The 18,246-nt window shown below is 46.9% G+C and overlaps 1 protein-coding gene across 1 annotated transcript in view; it reads left to right on the top strand.

The window, feature by feature from the left end:
* The first annotated feature begins 476 nt into the window (after positions 1 to 476).
* The window catches only part of SLC7A1 (solute carrier family 7 member 1), a 79,689-nt gene continuing 61,919 nt past the window's right edge, over positions 477 to 18,246 (top strand). The window contains exon 1 of the mRNA XM_068267025.1: positions 477 to 732. The gene's annotated coding sequence lies outside the window, so the exon portion shown is untranslated. The remainder of the gene's footprint in view (positions 733 to 18,246) is intronic.

Below are 18,246 nucleotides of genomic sequence, written 5' to 3'. Positions count from 1 at the left end.
CGCTCGTGTAAAAGCTCAGTGTAAACGCTCCCATTCACTTGAATGAGAGCGTTTAACGCGACATTCCGAACGCTTGCGGTAAACGCTCCGCAAGCGTCCGTCTGAACCAGCCTTAAAAATTCTGATCACCACTTCATAATTTTAATTAAAGCAGCTATCGGTTTTTTAAAGGTGAAGAACAAAGACCTCCCATCCCATGTACAGATTGCCTCTTCCATAAAACTAGCTTCTTATTTGTTGTATTCTGTAACTATGTATCGAAGGCTCGCAGCATAACATTGCTGTCATGACGGCGCCCAGCGAAATGAACTGCTTCGACCCTAACCATACCCCATCAATGACAAGAAGTATCACCGGTGAGGAGAGAATTGGGCTGCTACATTCCAGCTATATCCGTCTATGTGAGTCATTCTATCCTGAGGACCCGGATGTGCACGTCACATACAGTATATACCTGGTGCTGGAGCGGCCACTGACAAGTGACAACACACAAAGGGGGTCACTGAAGAAAGAACACCGCCCACTTATTACAGTGTTCTCCAATAGGCTGACAGGGTTCTGTTGTCAGTTCCAACAAGCTTAGCGCACTAAAAGAAGAAGAAGGAGTGGGCGGTGGCGGCATTGACTGGCTGATGTAATACTGACAACAAGGAGTGGCCTCTAAACACGCGGCTCTCACCTCTCATCATTACTACAGACCGGAGCATCCGCGCAGGAAGACGTCCGAGAGCTGTGAGTATTCCCGCCACGTCCTCGCCTCATACAATGTTACAAACTGCCACAGAACGTTACGTTCTGTGGCAGTTTCCTCATACAATGTAACGGACTGCCGTGCGTGGCAGCGTTCTGTGGTGTAGAATAGGGCTGTGAGGTGTATGAATGACGTTCCATCTGTCACCAGACTCATCTATCAGCGCTGAGTGATGGCAGGTGCCTGTCTGTCAATGGACGCCTCTCGCCCTGTGTGGAATGGGTTCCCTACTATGGCAATCGGTTCCCACCTCAGAGACACACATGGGAGGATATAATAAGTAGGACTATGGACGGCTGTGGGGAATATATAAGTGAAGCTGCTTTCTATTGCAAGCATAGTGGGCACGAGTAATAGGTTCACCAGCAGAGACTGTTCTCTAGTTATACCCCAGCCCGTCTGGCAGCAGCGTGCGGCGTCTGTAGCCGGCTGGAAGTGAAGCACATGGTGGCGGCTCATCTCTCTTCCGCCTCCATTTTTCCCGTGACTCCCAAGCCTGCCATCTGTTTCCTTAGCTGTTCACACGAAGAGGCGATAGCTGGATTTATTTCATAATTCTTTAGCCTGAATAGGTACTGATGGTTGTACATAGTTACAGTTGCCTTGGAAACAGCGTGACATTGGCCCCAGGTCAACGTGTCAATGTTAGTTTATATGGTATCGATCATTTCGGCTTCGGGAAGGCATCACCGGCTTTCTGATATTAGTATTAGCTGATTTTAGCGCTAAAACCGCTCTTTTTTCCCGCACAATATAGCATGATGCAATAACGTGGAGAGGAATGTAAGCCCCGCCCACCGGTTGTAGCCATCACGCTGCTCTTTATTTGTAGCGAGCTGCTGGGCCGGTGGTCACAGTGTTGCACTCTGAGTACGAGAGCTCAGGGAGTCATTACCTTGTTCTTTCCATGACATTGTTCCAGCTCTGACACGTGGGATGCTCACGTCAGTCAGTACTTGTAGATCAGGCTTATCAAATGTGTTGCTATTGGAGCCAGCTGTTAAAAGGACCTATTGGATGTAGCATGACTGGTCTTGCTGTGGTTTATAGTTCCATAATTTTTTTTTGTCTGTTCTTCGCTCATTGCTAAACTGACACTGAACTATTTTATAAATAGGAGCTGTTCCCACTTGTCACTCTGCAATAGATCCGTGAGATCCGTTGCAGTATGTGATAATCCCGGGCAGGCGGATGCGTTCCCACCACATAGCTAACGGGTGCAATGCATCTTCCCTGGGCTACAGCCAAAGCGGACACTAAACTGACTATTTTTGCTGGCCGCATGTGGTCCGGCTCGTGGGAACTGAGCAGTATTATTTAGTATTTATATAGCACCAACATCTTCTGTACAGCGTGATTTACTTACCCGGGGCTTCCTCCAGTCCCATAAGCATGGATGTGTCCCTCGCCGTCCTCCTGCGATGTCCCGTTCAGCAGAGCCGGGACAAGGTCCTCCAGCACCCAAGGCTGAGACACCAAAGTGCGCCCTTCCATCCCTGCCACCCCACCCATCACACACTGATTGCTACTAGACTAAGAGGCGCCCCAGGGCCCACAACCTCCCCAACACCTTAATATCTAGTTATCTGGCTTGCAGTCACTGCCATGTATCCCCTTTTCCTTTTTATTTCTGCTTCAAACACAATTAGGAATGACAGCTGAATGAATTTTGCGCCCCCTCCTACACTGCGCCCTGAGGCTGGAGCCTCTCCAGCCTATGCCTCGGCCCGGCCCTGCCGTTCAGTCATGGTGAGCCCCGGTAAACGGCTCAGTGACGTCAGCGGCAGACCTACTGTGCAAGCGCAGTAGGCCCCGGCTGACATCCGACTGAGCCGCGTACCGGGAGTTGACTGCTGCTGAACGGGTAATCGCAGGGGGGCGGCAAGGGACATATCCATGCTTATGGGACTGGAGGAAGCCTCGGGTAAGTTAAAAAAAAAAAAAAAAAAAAAAAAAAAAAAAAAAAAAAAAGCAAGAAGACTCATATGTGAGTCTCTTTAAGCCTGGAATAAAAAAAAAATCAGTTTTACTCACCTGGAGCTTCTACCAGCCCCGTGCTGTCACTTTCAGATCCTCCTGTCCCATGCTGCCAGCTAGTTTAGTTTTCGACCGACAGGCTCGCTACGCAGGCCTAGCCACGCGTCTCCTTCTTTGCTTTCCCGTTCGCAATAGCGTCCTGCGCAGAACACTGTTGCGGACGAGTATGCGAAGAAGGCTATGTGTGGCCAGGCCTGTCAGTGAAACAAAACTAGCTGGTGGTGGGGGAATGGAGGATCCGTGAGTGACTGCGAGGGCACGGGACGGCTGCAGGGGGCCGGTAGAAGACCCAGGTGAGTAAAACTGATTTTTTTTTTTTTTTTTTTTTTTATTCCAGGCTTAAGTATCCCTTTAGTTCTCTGCGGCTAGTACTGTAGGCAGAAGCGCTAGTGTCTATGGGACACATAAAATAAAATGATTAAGGACCTGCGTGTCCGAAACATGTCAACTGCCAGGCTGTACAGCTTTTATCTGTATCAATAAAGTTGGGACTTTATCTAACCTAGGATTTTGTGCAGAACTTCCTCCTTCTTGCTAAAATAAAAAACACGTTTCACAATTTGCGTTTTTAAAATGTAAAACTTGCTGTATATTTCTCAAAAACATGTAAAATGCACATTATGTATTTCAATGGTGACACAGAAGACTGCATTTTTTTTTATTAAATATGATACTTTATTTTACTCCATGGAAAAAGGGAAAAAATATTTTTTTTAAAAAGCATACAAATGTGCAACTACAAAAGCCTGAAATGCACAATGCAGAAAACTCATGGTTGTCTGTACTGCCTAGTGTGCTTCCAGCCTCGGGTTTTAAAATCTAATCAGTTGAGCTTAAAATTCTACTTTTGGTAGGAGAACCGGGGTTAATTGAGGTAAACCAGATTCTTCTATATTAATGACAATTAAAGAGAACCTGAGATGGTGAGTGAAAGGAAAAAATAAACATACCCGGGGCTTCCTCCGGCCTCATTGCTCCCTTGTAGTCCTCAGTCTCCTCCTGGTTCTTCTGCAATTGGCCCTGGAAAGTCCTCCGGTCCGGGGCCAACTGCACATGCGTGTCCCGTCGACAGGAGCGCGACCAGACTGCGCCGACTGGACGACCAGTTGCGGACAAACCAGGCTGTGACTGAGGATGACAAGGGAGCGATCAGGCTGGAGGAAGCCCCAGGTATGTATACTTTTTTTTTCAATCACCATCACAGGTACACTTTAAGGACAGTCAGTTTGCTAAAAATATGAGTAGATGCAGAACAATGCAAATTTTTAATTTTTTTGCTGCAGCTTGAAAATGCACTAAATGAGTCAGGCCCACATTGGTGCCATTTGATTGGTCCATTTTGAAGCTGCATAAATCTGCATTAAAAAAAAAGTGCGTGGTTTTGCATCAGCTCAGAATTTTGTGCATCTCCTTGACAATCCCTAATGACAAAAAACGTGTTTCAGTTTGTTTACAGTTGTTTTTGGCAGACAAAGCACTGTCGCACCAGCTTTCCAAACAGACTGTATGCACACCATGCAATTTTTTAATAGGCCGATAATTTCCAGCATGTCTGATCAAGAAAGGGATTGATTTTGTGCAGTACTGATCTCAAAACCATCCCTTTCCCTATAAGCAGCAGATTGGACATGCCAGAAATTATCGGTCGATCTGACGGGAAAATTATAAGACGTTGCTTCTGCCCTATGCATCTTATTACTAGCGATGTGTGGAAAATAAACTTTTAATTCCAATTCTTACTAGCTATAACCACATAAAGAAAAACAGCTGAAATCTGTCAACTGCTTTATTTTCAAACTGCTCTAAAAGTCGCATGAACATATTACTGGGGCATCATGATCACACCTGGATGCCGGTGAGGCTATGGATCAGCATCTGTATGGGGAAGTGGCTGGTTCGTGCTTTTACGCATCTTCAGAGGCTTGAGTGCAAAACCGTTGTTAGGCTGCTAGCTTGTATGTATGCTCCACAAACTCACCGGTATTCGGGTATGTTCATGATGCACAAGTTATGTCAATGTGACTTTTTTATATCACAAACAAAAGTGTCCATCTAGGCACTATGATCATAAATCAATCAAAGCTCACCACACCATATAATGAAATATGATATAAAGTTTATTCAGGACTTATCCCTTTAAATAAAAACAATTAAAAACATAACGCACAGGCCAACATATAGAAACCACAAATAATAGCCATTGCAAGTAAGACTGTTTGTGCGGGTCTCAATCCATAACATATGCCATAGTAAAATACAAGTACCTTCTACAATATGTCAATCTGCCATACATATGAATGGAAATTGAATCTCATCCAGACCTGCAAGCCGGTGGTCTATCGTCAGTCTGCGCCCCTCATGCGTTCCGTGACATCTGTCACTTCTCCAGAAGCTTCTTTTGGCAGTACTGATTTATGATTTATGATCATAGTGCCTAGATGGACACTTTTGTTTGTGATATATGTAGTTACAGGTCCATGGCCTTAGCCCTACTCTTTTTGGGCAGTATTATCTCTAACATTTGTTTGACAATGTGACTTTTTTAGACAATTTGAAACTAAAGCACTTGCCACTTTATAGCGGTGCTGGGAACTTTTTTTTTTTTTCCTCTGTGGTTATATCTGGATATCTATACTTATTCCTGAGCATGCTGCCTTCATATGTTATTATTATTTAGTATTTATATAGCACTTACTTCTCCACAGCGCTATACAGAGTATATTGTCTTGTTGCCTAACTGTCCCTCAGAGGGCTCACAATCTATTCCCTGCTGTAATCATACGTCTATGTATGTAACATAGGGTCAATTTAGGGAGAAGCCTAAATTGACCAATTAACTTATCTGTGTTTTTGGAATGTGAGAGGAAACACACGCAGATACGGGTAGAACATACAAACTCCGTGCAGATAGTACCAGGGCTGTGGAGTCAGTACAAAAATGTTCCGACTCCTCAGTTTATGAAACCACGACTCTGACTCCGGGTACCCAAAATGGCTCAGACTCCGACTCCTCGACTCCGACTCCTTAGTCTAATACTTAACAGGGCTGTGGATTTTGTACAAAAATCATCCGACTCCTGACTCCTCAGTTTATGAAATCAACGACCCCGACTCCAACTCCGGGTGCCCAAAATTGCCTCGACTCCAACTCTGACTCCACAGCCTTGGATAGTACATAAAATAATATATTACCCAGACAGTTTCCCTCTTGCTTACAAAGATTTGTCTGCCTCTACATAGCCATGGTATTTGATACAATAGCAATAGTACTGTAGTGACTTCTCAACTATTTCTTACCTTTCTTAGTTTCACACCGGGATCCGCTAGCGGTTTTGATGTGCACTGGGCCTTTCATACATTGTTTGCAGGGGTTCCTTGAGATCCAAAAGTTATTTGCAGGGTTCCACTAGCGTAAAACGTTTGAGAAAGCAGGGCTGTGGAGTCGGAGTCGTGGAGTCTGAGTCGGAGCAATTTTGGGTGCCTGGAGTCTGAGTCGGGAAAAAATGCACCGACTCCGACTCCTAATGAATTTGTAACTGTAATTAAAATAGAAAATATGATAAAATGTTCTATTTCTCAGATAATAGTCATTAAAAATATTGTATATATACAGTATACAATAGCTGTGTTCAGTCCACAAAAATGAAATAAACCAATCAAAATCCGTTACTTGTGCTGCTTCAACAAAGCAGTCCCCATATTTTTAAAGTCAGATATACATATCTGATTGTGACTGTATATATGATGTGTACACAGGAATCTCTTATATATACACGAAATAACATCTATGCTGTAAGTATAAAGCCTGATGTGTAGCTGTGTCACTAATAGAGATGGTCAATGAGATGGAAATAATTCTGCATTGATGCTGATTTATGCAAATGTATGCTCTCTCTTTGCTCATGAAATCAGATAAATTGATATGTTGTTAAAATTTGGTTTGGTGACTATGAATTAAAGGGTACCTGAGGCGAATTAAAAGAAAAGCTTTATACATACCTAGGGCTTCCTCCTGCCCCCTTCAGGCCATTTGGTCCTTCGCTGTCCTCCTCCGCCACCTGGATCTTCTGCTATGAGTCCAGGTAATTCAGCCAGTCAGAGCAGTCTGGCTACGTGCCGCTTCCACAGCCAGGAGCGTTCTGCACCTGCGCAGTAGTGCAGCGCAGGTGTAGCACGCTCCCGGCGGCGGAGTGTGTGCATGCGTACTACACCAGACTGGCTCAAGTACCTGGACTCCTAGCAGAAGATCCAGGTGGCGGAGGAGGACAGCGAGGGACCAAATGGCCTGAAGGGGGCTGGAGGAAGCCCCAGGTGTGTATAAAACTTTAATTTCATCTGTCTCAGGTTTACTTTGTTACACAGTAGTACTATACTCTACATATGCTCTCCCCACAGAGCTGCAGGGAATCCCCTGAGAATGTTGTGTACATTGAACACAGAGGTGTTGTCTGTCACCCATAAACCTTGTTCAGATTGTGCATGAAGAATGAGTAATAGAGTAAGAATCTCCTCATTCCCCTGCAGAGTACCTGCACATCACTCTTACATGTACCCACAGTTATATTGCCTAGGGCCGGATAGATGTTCTTTTTTCCGGTCTGTGCCTTTTACAAGTACTCTTACCAAGGACTTCAGTGTTCTCCCTAGAATTTTTTTTCTCCAGCCGGGTGGCATGAAAAAGTAGCCGGGTGGCAAGAAAAAGTAGCCGGGTGGGGCGTGATAACAGAATGCAGGGCCGGCGCTTCTCTGCATACAGCAAAGGAGAAGATGAGCCAATGACAGCCGGGTGGTCACCAAAACTAGCCGGGTGGAGCACCCGGCTAAAAGAACCTTGGGAGAACACTGGACTAGTTTTAGCCTAAAGGGAATAAATATAGTAGTCTACATATCCTTCTCACTTCAGTTGTCTTGTAAAATTCCTAAGCGTAGAGACGAATTTCACGTTACATACTGTTAATCAACAAAATTGTAATATGCAAATTAGAGGAATCGGAGCCGGTGGAATCCTAGACTGAGGAGTCGGAGTCGGTGGATTTTTGGGCCGACTCCACAGCCCTGTGAGAAAGGCTGACCTAAGGGCTCAAACCCACTAGCAGGTACGATGCAATACATTTTCGCATCCCCGTCGCGGGTTCAGAACTACGTTAATGCGCGTCTTCTGCGGTGATCTGGGTCAACCTGAAAGTCGTGTTCGTCTATGGCAGTGATCTGCAAACTTGGCTCTCCAGCTGTTAAGGAACTACAAGTCCCATAATGCATTTGCCTTTATGAATCATGACTGTGGCTGTCAGACTTCTGGAATGCATTGTGGGACTTGTAGTTCCTTAACAGCTGGATAGCCAGGTTTGCAGATCACTGGTCTATGGTGACACGGGGATTTAAAAAATAAATTTGCCGATGTGGCGCTCACACACGGAAGCATATTTTTACAATATACTTCCGTGCACTTCCACATACTCTGAAGCAGGAATTGCCCCCAAGCGCACGTCACTTCCTCCTTGGCTCAATGCCAGATGGAGAATACCGCAGGATTCCCCGAAGACCTGTTTCTGTTGGTGCGCCAGTAGCGACGCATCACTGACTCCTGTTTACAGTGTGAAACCTGCCTAAGAGAGTACAGATGCCGTGTCTGCGAGAAAGCGCTATTTGAGTCTAAAGCTAGTTTTGGAAATTGATTGCTGGCATTGCCATGAATGTGAATCAGTGCTGCTCAAGTTATTTCACAGGTTAATGTTAAAAAAAGATTGTTCCATCTTATGCTACAGCCAGCTAAGAAACTCCACTATGCTACAGTTGTAATGAGCTGCACAGGGCAGGAGTCTTTGTTTTGCTGTGTGCACACTACATTTTCATCATCAGCAGCAGGGAAGGTCAAGGATGTGCTAATAAGATGTTGCATACATAAATGAATTTGCATCAACTTGCCTTAAGCATCTCATCTACCCTCTCTAGTCACAAGGAAAGATTGTTTGAAGATGTAGAATGTGTACATGTGTCTCCTGACAACCATTGCTAATGACGTTGTTGACCTGTCATGTTGTATCATATCAAACTATCTCCATAGCAAGAGAATGTGACCCTAGCCCGCAGGCTAGTGAGTCCTCTGTACAGCCCTCGGCACTAAACCGTCGCCCAAGGGATTGAGTCTTGATCCCTGTGAGCGATAATTGTGCACACCATTTAAAGGGAACCTAAACTGAGAAGCATGTGGATTTTTCCTTTTAAAATAATACCAGTTGCCTGACTCTCCTGCTGATCCTGTGTCTCTAATACTTTCAGCCACAGCCCCTCAACAGGCATACAGATCAGGTGCTCTGACTGAAGTCAGACTGGATTAACTGCATGCTTGTTACAGGTGTATGATTCAGCCACTGCTGCAGCTAAAGAGATCAGCAGGACAAGGAACTGGTATTGTTAAAAAGGAAACATCCATATCCCTCTCAGTTTAGGTTCCCTTTAAGCATAGTACACGCAACCAATTTTTATCAATCTGCACCTAAAAGCAAAGCATAAGTAATCTACCCAAAACATTTACCATTATTCCTTAGTAGTAAAAAGGGTTTCTGTACTGTTTTAGCCAAACAAATTACCGTATTTTTCGCCGTATAAGACGCACTTTTTCTCCCCAAAAAATGGGGAGAAAAAGTCCCTGCGTCTTATACGGCAAAGGCAGGGAATCCCCGACTTTCATGCGCCCGCCGATACGACCCGCCGCCATCGGGGATTCCCTGCCTGTGTCCCCCAGAGTCCTCATGTGTCCTTGCTGGCCTGGCCTGCCTCCCGCTTATGTTTCCGGTCCCCCCGCTTATGTCTCCGGGTCCCCTGCAGTCAGCGGCAGCAGCTTACCTCCTCCATCTTGCCCGCGGCGATTGAAGACATCCGGCTTCAGTGTGCGGCTTCCTCTAGTGCTGGCTTCTAATGACGCGTCATCAGTGACGCGTCATTAGAAGCCGGCACTAGAGGAAGCCGCACGGGGAAGCCGGATGTCTTTAATCGCCGCGGGCAAGATGGAGGAGGTAAGCTGCTGCCGCTGACTGCAGGGGACCCGGAGACATAAGCGGGGGACCGGAGACACAAGCGGGGGGCAGTTCAGGCCAGCGGGGACACATGGAGGAGGTAAGCTCAGCTGCTGCCGCTGACTGCAGGGGACCTAGAGACCTAAGCGGGGGGGGGGGGGGGGGGGCGGAGACATAAGCGAGGGGCAGGCCAGGCCAGCAGGGACACATGAGGACGCTGGGGGGGCAAGAGGACACAGCAGGGGCGACCACAGGGGACAGGAGGACACAGGAGGTGGACCACAGGGGGGACCACAGGGTACAGAGGTGACAAGAGGACACGGGGGCGACCACAGGGGGGACCAGAGGACACAGGGGGGTGACCACAGGGTACGGGGGGACAAGAGGACACAGGAGGGGGACCAGAGGACACAGGGTGGACCACAGAGTACAGGGGGAAACAAGAGGACACGGGGGCGATCACAGGGGGGACCAGAGGACACGGGGATGACCACAGGGGGGCAACCGCAGGGGACAGGAGGGGACCAGAGGACACAGGGGGCAACCACAGGGCACAAAGGGGGGGGGGGGGGCCAGAGGACATGGGGGAAACCGCAGGGCACAGGGGGGACCAGAGGACACAGGAGGGCAACCACAGGGTACAAGGGAGACCACAGGGGGGTAACTACAGGGGGGGGGGGGGACCAGAGGACACAGGAGGGCAACCACAGGGTACAAGGGAGACCACAGGGGGGTAACTACAGGGGGGGGGGGACCAGAGGGCACAGGGGGGAGACCAGAGGACACAGGGAGGAGACCAGAGGACACAGGGAGGAGACCAGAGGACACAGGGAGGACACAGGGAGGAGACCAGAGGACACAGGGGGGAGACCAGAGGACACGGGGAGACCACAGGACAACTTAGGTAGACAGGGTGAGATAAGAGGGCACATGAGGTACACAGGACGACACCATTTGGGGGAGGTCATGTATAAGACACTCCTGAAATATGGATGCACCAGGTTTAGTTTATATATTTTTTCCCCCCTGTTTTTTGCCCTCTAAACCTGGGTGCGTCTTATATTCCGGAGCGTCTTATACGGCGCGAAATACGGTATGTAGGTAGAAAAACCAGTTTTGTAAAAGTAGTAATACCTGGATCAGTGTCTTACTTCATCTAACATCTTTAAATATGCTTGAAGAAGGGGTCTAGTTCCCAGTAGTTGGCTCTATTGCACAGGCGTTAAATGTCTACTTCAGGTCCGCTCTACTGCGCAGTCGCAGGGTGTCTACGTCGAGTCCGCTGTACTGAACAGGCGCAAGTAAAACGGACTCAATCAGGCTCAACTATTTCTGCCAGAGCTTGAATGGAAAACTGCAAGTGCAGGATTGTTTTGGCTCTGGAGTCAGATAACCAATGTGCTTGCGCGAGTCAGCGGATTTTCGGGGGATGCCAGCACTGGAATGAGGGAAGCCTCTTTAGGATCCTAAAGCGCCCCCTTCCCTAGGTACGTACCTCCTAGGGGAACATTTGTTTTCTTACGATTCACTTTAATACAAAGCCTGCATGCAGCGAGTTAGAATAACGCTAGCAGTTACAATGCAGTACTGTGAACAGGCCCATAGCAATGTATGGGCGGTGTTGACATGCTGAATAATTCTGCAATGCAGCTGAGCGCTGTGAACTAGCCCTCAAATACAAAGAGAACATTTAATACCAGCATATTGTCAAGAGTTGTGCAGCACTGTGGAGGGATTGCAGCAACTTTTCTAGGAAAATGACATTTCACTTTCACCATGACTCATCCTTCGTTTGGCGATCTGACAGTAAAGGGTTACAGATTGCTCAGCAAGCTCATGGTGAACCAGAACTCCTAGAAATGTGAGGTAGAAAAACACTGACAGATAAATAAAACAGAGCATGCTGTCATAGAGTACTGTAGCACTGGTAAGAGTTTCCTGTGCTTTTATTTGCATTTCCTCCTCTCATGCCACTTACTAGACTTTGTGCTTTGGGGATAGGACTGCAAGCTGTCTGCACTCATTACTATATATAGACAGGCAACAAACACATTAGTGTATTCAGGATTCTGCCTGTCAGACCTTTCATTGCATCATTATGGAATGTTCAGACTCTGACATCCTGGAATGCTTATTATTACATCACCAAAGTGAATTAATTGGAATTGTTTTTTTTTCCTTTATTCTTACACAACTGCAGCAATGGGTGTTTTGGTACTGAAAAGTAACAAAGAAGGAAACAAAAACCTATATGACTAAAGAATAACTGAAACAATGTATACACAGCACAAACCTGATCATTTCATGGGACTGCTTGTGCCCCCCCATCCCCACAGGAGAGTATATACCACTTGGCAAAGAACCTAGCATGGTTGTTTGAGCACCTTTCACTGGAAAACAGTTGATGGCAGAGATTTACAGTATGTTAACACTGACATTAAGGGGAATCGGGGCTGGATTTACAGATCAGGAGTCTAAAAGCACATAAGCTCTGGCGCCTTAAACTCCACCCCTTAACACAGGCCACGCCCTTTCAATTCATGTCCCCTCTGTTTATTAGGTGCCAGTCCGGGGGCCCCTGCGAGATGCCGCAGTATTTAAGCGGTGGCGGATCGTGTGGGGAAAAGGTGGAGGGTGGCTGCCCCCAGATTGGTGGAGCAGGCTGCATGTGGCCACACAGGCCTGTGCAGTGGGGTGAGAATGGTAGAGCAGGGTCCAGCAGCATGAGGGCCCCAACAGATCAGGGGTAGAGGGCTGGCTTACCCTGGGAACAGAGAGATTGTGGACTGGCTCTCTGGAGATACAGCATTGGCCTAGTTACAGCAGCTTAAAGTGTAAGGGCCAGGAGATTTCACTGACCTATGGTGTGGTCTCTGAGGTATCCCTAAAAACACACTGGTGGTTGCAGCAGGGTTCTGGTGCCACTGAGGGTTCCGTGCCAGACGTGGCATGATTGGAGCAGTACTCCGCTGCCTTCCTCTGTGGGAGCTGTATGTAGCAGGTGCGATGCTGGGCTGCAGATCTCTTTTGGCTGGAGGCTTTGCTGGACTGCAGGTATCCATGTTGTCAGCAGTGTGGGCTAGCATAATCAGTCCCTCCATAGTGAGCCTCTGACACTCTGGGCCTCGTAGCTGTGGGAGCGTAGCCTGATGGCTGGAGTCAGGGGTGTGCTTAGCTTGCGGCCTGCATGATCCCCAGAGAACAGGTCTGCAGCTGGATCAGAGGGGTGTGATGAGTTTGGCATGGTTTACCGCTGGCAGCGAATCCCGGCTGGTTTTCCTGTGGGAACAGCAGCGGCAATGGCTAGCACACAGCAGCGGTGGTGAGTGCTGTTCAGTGTCCTGATTCCCCGTCTGCGGGTGGTAACGGCGGCCAAGGATTGATGGGGCTCTGTCGGCAGTGGAAAAGAGGCCAGTTTCACCTTTGTTGTGTCCTGTTGAGCGTCTGTTTCAGGGACAGGCAGCGGCGGTGATGAGCAGGGGCCAGGCGCATCTAAGTAGCTGGGGCCATATAGGCAATCAGCTGGAACTGACTATGTGGAGAGCCAGCCACAGAACGAGTGCTAGGGCTCCAGAGACATTCCCTCCCTCCCTGCAGAGTGCGAGCGGAGTGTTAGGGTGCATACACACATCAGACCATAGTCTTTGGAAAATGAAAGATCACAGACCAATCTTACCACCCTTCATATAGTATGAGAGCCATACCTTCACAGTCTTTTCTATGGAGTTGAACTCCCCATCAGATAGAAATCTTTGCAAGATGCTGCACACACAGATGCTGTACAGACACAAAAGATCTGTTCCTGCCAAAAATCCATTCCTGCAAATTGCAATGATAGTCTATGAGATCTGCAGATCATCATACACACATGATTTAACTGACATTCATCTGCAGATCAAGCAATCATCTTCAGATCTGAAAATCCATCCTGGTAGATCTGATCTGCAGATGAATGTCAGTTAAATCATGTGTGTATGATGATCTGCAGATCTCATAGACTATCATTGCAATTTGCAGGAATGGATTTTTGGCAGGAACAGATCTTTTGCAGATACTGATCTTTTGTGTCTGTGCAGCATCTTGAAAAGGTTTTTTCCTGATGTGGAGTTCAGCTCCATAGAAAAGACTGTGTAGAGTATGGCTCTCATACTACATGAAGGGTGGTAAGATTGGTCTGTGATCTTTCATTTTCAAAAGACTATGGTCTGATGTGTGTATGGGGCCTAAGAATGAGTGATTTTGAGCAGAGAAATAGACTTGCAGGTCGCAGATTGTGCTGCCCTGGGGAGGCAGAGCTCTGCGCTGTAGCTCTGCCTCCTGTCCAGTCAATCTCCACCTTTCCCCACCCCACTCAGTGAAAGAAGACAGACGGAGCAGGGAGAGGATGAGATCTAGAATCTTACTGCACTTTTAAAGTGGCTATCTGAACTCGGCCATTGAGGAAGTGTTATCAGCTACATTTTTGCAGTTTTGTAGATGTTTAGAATATATATATAGTTTACAAGTTGTATAACTTGTACATATGCAATTTAATTTTATTGTAACATAAAGACCTTGCAGTTTGCACCCTTTTAAGTGCCATTACAATTCTGAGTCTGATAAAAGAGCTTAGTGAATTTCCTTGCAAACATGAAAATTTGTTGTTCACGAAGGGCCACACCTTTGTCAATATTTCTGCATTTCTTTATGTGTAATGAGATGGGTGGCAGTTGTTGGGTAGAGCTTGGGAAAGGATCATAAATGGGCTCCAAAACATTGATGAATATCTCCTCCTCTGTGTATTGCACAATGATGGAATAAACTGATCATCTTTACAGATAAAGCCAACTTGCTCAATGGAACCTACACAACACCTGAAATAATGGCAAGAAGTTTGGCATTTCCTGTTACAACTCCACCCACTCCAGGTGACAAAGGGAATAATGAAGTCAGCCTGTCATAAGTGGGTGGGGTTTGCACCATTTAGACCAATTCTTAAATCTACTTGTCTGTCAGGCAGTAATGCCGGGCATACACGGCTCCATTTATGCGCCGGATCGAGCCAGCGGCTCTATGCCGGCCCGTCCGTGTGGATCGATTGCCGCTCGTCCCCGCTGGCGATTCCTTATCACCGCTCGATTCCATGCCATTGTCCGCTGGCGGGAATCGAGCGGGCGCGGGTCGAGCGGCATGATCGGGCCAGCTGAATATTATCAGCTGGCTGGATCAGCTGGTCGATACACTGTACAGAAATGTACCGTGTATCCCAGGGCTGTGGAGTCCGACTCCTCAGTTTAGGATTCCACCGACTCCTCTAATTTGCATATTACAATCTTGTTGATTGAAAGTATGTAACATGAAATCCGTCTCTTAAAGGGAACCTTAACTAGCGAGGAAAAATAAATTCACTTACCTGGGGGCTTTCCCAAGCCTCCTGCAGCCGTCCGGTGCCCGCGCTGGTCCTTCGGTGCCCTCCGGTCTCCCTCCGCCGCTAAGTTTCGTTTCCGGACGACTGCCAGTCGTCCTCGGGCCTCTTCCGCATTCCTCGTCGTAAACTGCAGTAAAGCGTGCCGCATGACGCGTTTGGCGTCATGCACATGACGCGTTTGGCGTCATGCGGACGCGCTTTACGGCTGTTTACGACGAGGAATGCGGAAGAGGCCCGAGGACGACTGGCAGTCGTCCGAAAACGAAACTTAGCGGCGGAGGTAGTCCGGAGGGCACCGAAGGACCGGCGCGGGCACCGGACGGCTGCAGGAGGCTTGGGAAAGCCCCCAGGTAAGTGAATTTATTTTTCCTCGCCAGTTAAGGTTCCCTTTAACTGCCAACGCTTAGGAATTTTAAAAGACAACTGAAGTGAGAAGGATATGGAGACTGCCATATTTATTCCCTTTAGTCATAGACTAAAACTAGTCCTTGGTAAGAGTACTTGTAAAAGGTACAGGCCGGAACAAAGAACATCTATCAGGCTCTAGGCAATGTAACTGTGGGTACATGTAAGAGTGATGTGCAGGTACTCTGCAGGGTAATAAGGAGATTCTTCCTCTATTACACATTCTTTGTGCACAATCTGAACCAGGCTTATGGGTGATAGACAACACCTTTGTATTCAATGTGCACCACATTCTCAGTGGATTCCCTGCAGCACTGTGGAGAGTGCATATGTAGAGTATAGTACTACTGTGTAACAAAGTAAACCTGAGACAGATAAAATTAAAGTTTTTTTTATTTTTTATTTATTTATATATATATATATATATATACATGCCTGGGGCTTCCTCCAGCCCCCTTCAGGCTAATCATAATCAGTCCCTCGCTGTCCTCCTCCGCCATCTGGATCTTTTGCTATGAGTCTAGGTACTTGAGCCAGTCTGGCGTAGTGCGCATGCACACACTCCGCCGCCCGGGAGCGTACTACACCTGCGCAGCACTATTGTGCAGGTGCAGAATGCTCCTGGCTGTGGAAGTGGGATGCTTTATACTTACAGCATAGATGTTATTTAGTATATATGAGATTCCTGTGTACACAACATATATTCAGTCACAATCAGATGTGTATATCTGACTTAAAAAATACGGGGACTGCTTTATTGAAGCATCACAAGTAACTAATTTTGATTGGTTTATTTCATTTTTGTGGGCTAAGCACAGTTATTACTTTATGATGACTATTATCTGAGAAATAGAAAATGTTATTATTTTCTATTTTAATTACAGTTTAAATTCATTCGGGGTCGGTGCATTTTTTTCCGACCTCAGGCACCCAAAATTGCCCCGACTCCACGACTCCGACTCCACAGCCCTGGTGTATCCCCAGCACAATGCTGGGGATACACGGTACGTTTCTGTACCGTGTATTGACCAGCTGATCCGGCTGATAATATTCAGCTGGCCAGATCATGCCGCTCGACCCGCGCCTGCTCGATTCCCGCCGGCGGACAATGGCAGGGAATCGAGCGGTGATAAGGAAGCGCCGGCGGGGACGAGCGGCAATCGATCCGTGCAGACGAGCGGGGATGCGCCGGCATCGAGCCTCTGGCTCAATCCGGCACATAAAACGAGCGTGTATGCACGGCATAACAGAGAACAGGGTAACTCCTCATAAGGTCACAGGAATCCAGCAATGTTGCAAACAATATACTGTACGGGTATATTCTTGAACACAATAGCCAGTACATATACTTAATACAGAAATGTGAACTGGAATGCACCTGTAGCCTACATTGTGAAGGGATTGCATAAAGGTAACAACAAACAAGAAAAACCTGTGGGTTCAAGTGGACCCAAAATAAAAATACAATATTTCAGAAATAAAATCTATTTTCTAAATTTATAATGGCTCCTTTTTTCAGCTGCATGATGACAAATATAAAATATTTTACATTTATTGAAGGAACCCCTCCCTTCCTTTCATATTGCCGGGACAGAATCCGGCAGACTGATGGCGTAGGAGGTGTCCTGCAAAGGAGGAATTGCTAATGGCTGCCACCTGTATAACCCTAGTTATGAAAAGAGAAGGGTGAAAAGCATGCACTGAAATGCTCATAGGCTTGAAGAAGTGTTTATTTATCTTTGTATGTGTCAGAGTGGTGCAACTAAATATTTTGAATTTAAAAAGTTTGGTTTGGGTCAACTTTAAGCATTTTTTTGTTTATGTTAGTATCAGGGCTGTGGAGTTGGATCAATGTTTGGATTCCTGGAGTCTGGAAAAAATGCACAGCCTCTGCCTACAGTTTAAATGTAAACTGTAATTAAAAGACAAGATAAAATGTTTCTCCGATAATCGTAATAAATAACATACATACAGTAAAAGCAGTGTGTAGTCCACACATATGAAACAAACCAATCAAAAAACAAGTTTTGTGCTGCTCCAATAAAGCAGTCACTGTATTTTTAATTAGATATACATATCTGATAGTGACTGTATATCTGATGTGTGCACAACAATCTTTAATATACAGTATCCCCAAATAACATCTCAGCTGTAAGAATAAGGCTGGTTTCACAGTGGGACATTACAGGCGCACGTTAGAGCAGCCTGTAACGCACCCCACCGCAAAGCAATGAAAAATCAATGGGCTGTTCACAGTGCCCACGTTGCGTTACTTAGTAACGCTGCGCCATTAGACAACGTACTGCATCCAGTACTTTATAAGCGGCAGTTAGACTGCTTGCACATGCTCAGTAATGTTGGGGAGGAGCGGAGAGTGGCCAGACGCATGGCTAATTAATATTCACTGCACTCAGTGACGTGCAGTGTTTACTTCCTGGAGCGGCCTCTCTGTGCGGCGATTGGCTGGGTGGGACCACGTGATGCCGCATGCGTCCAAGAGTACGCATCACGGACGCCAGAGTGAGCTGCACAACGCGGCTCACTCTGACGTCCACATTAGAGAGCACCAGGCGTTGCGTTAGGGGCACGTTATGCGACCATAACATCCCCTAAAACGCAACGTCCTACTG

Source organism: Hyperolius riggenbachi, chromosome 2, assembly GCF_040937935.1.
Source record: "Hyperolius riggenbachi isolate aHypRig1 chromosome 2, aHypRig1.pri, whole genome shotgun sequence".
Classification (NCBI taxonomy): domain Eukaryota; kingdom Metazoa; phylum Chordata; class Amphibia; order Anura; family Hyperoliidae; genus Hyperolius; species Hyperolius riggenbachi.
This window is presented reverse-complemented; position numbering and strand designations above follow the sequence as displayed.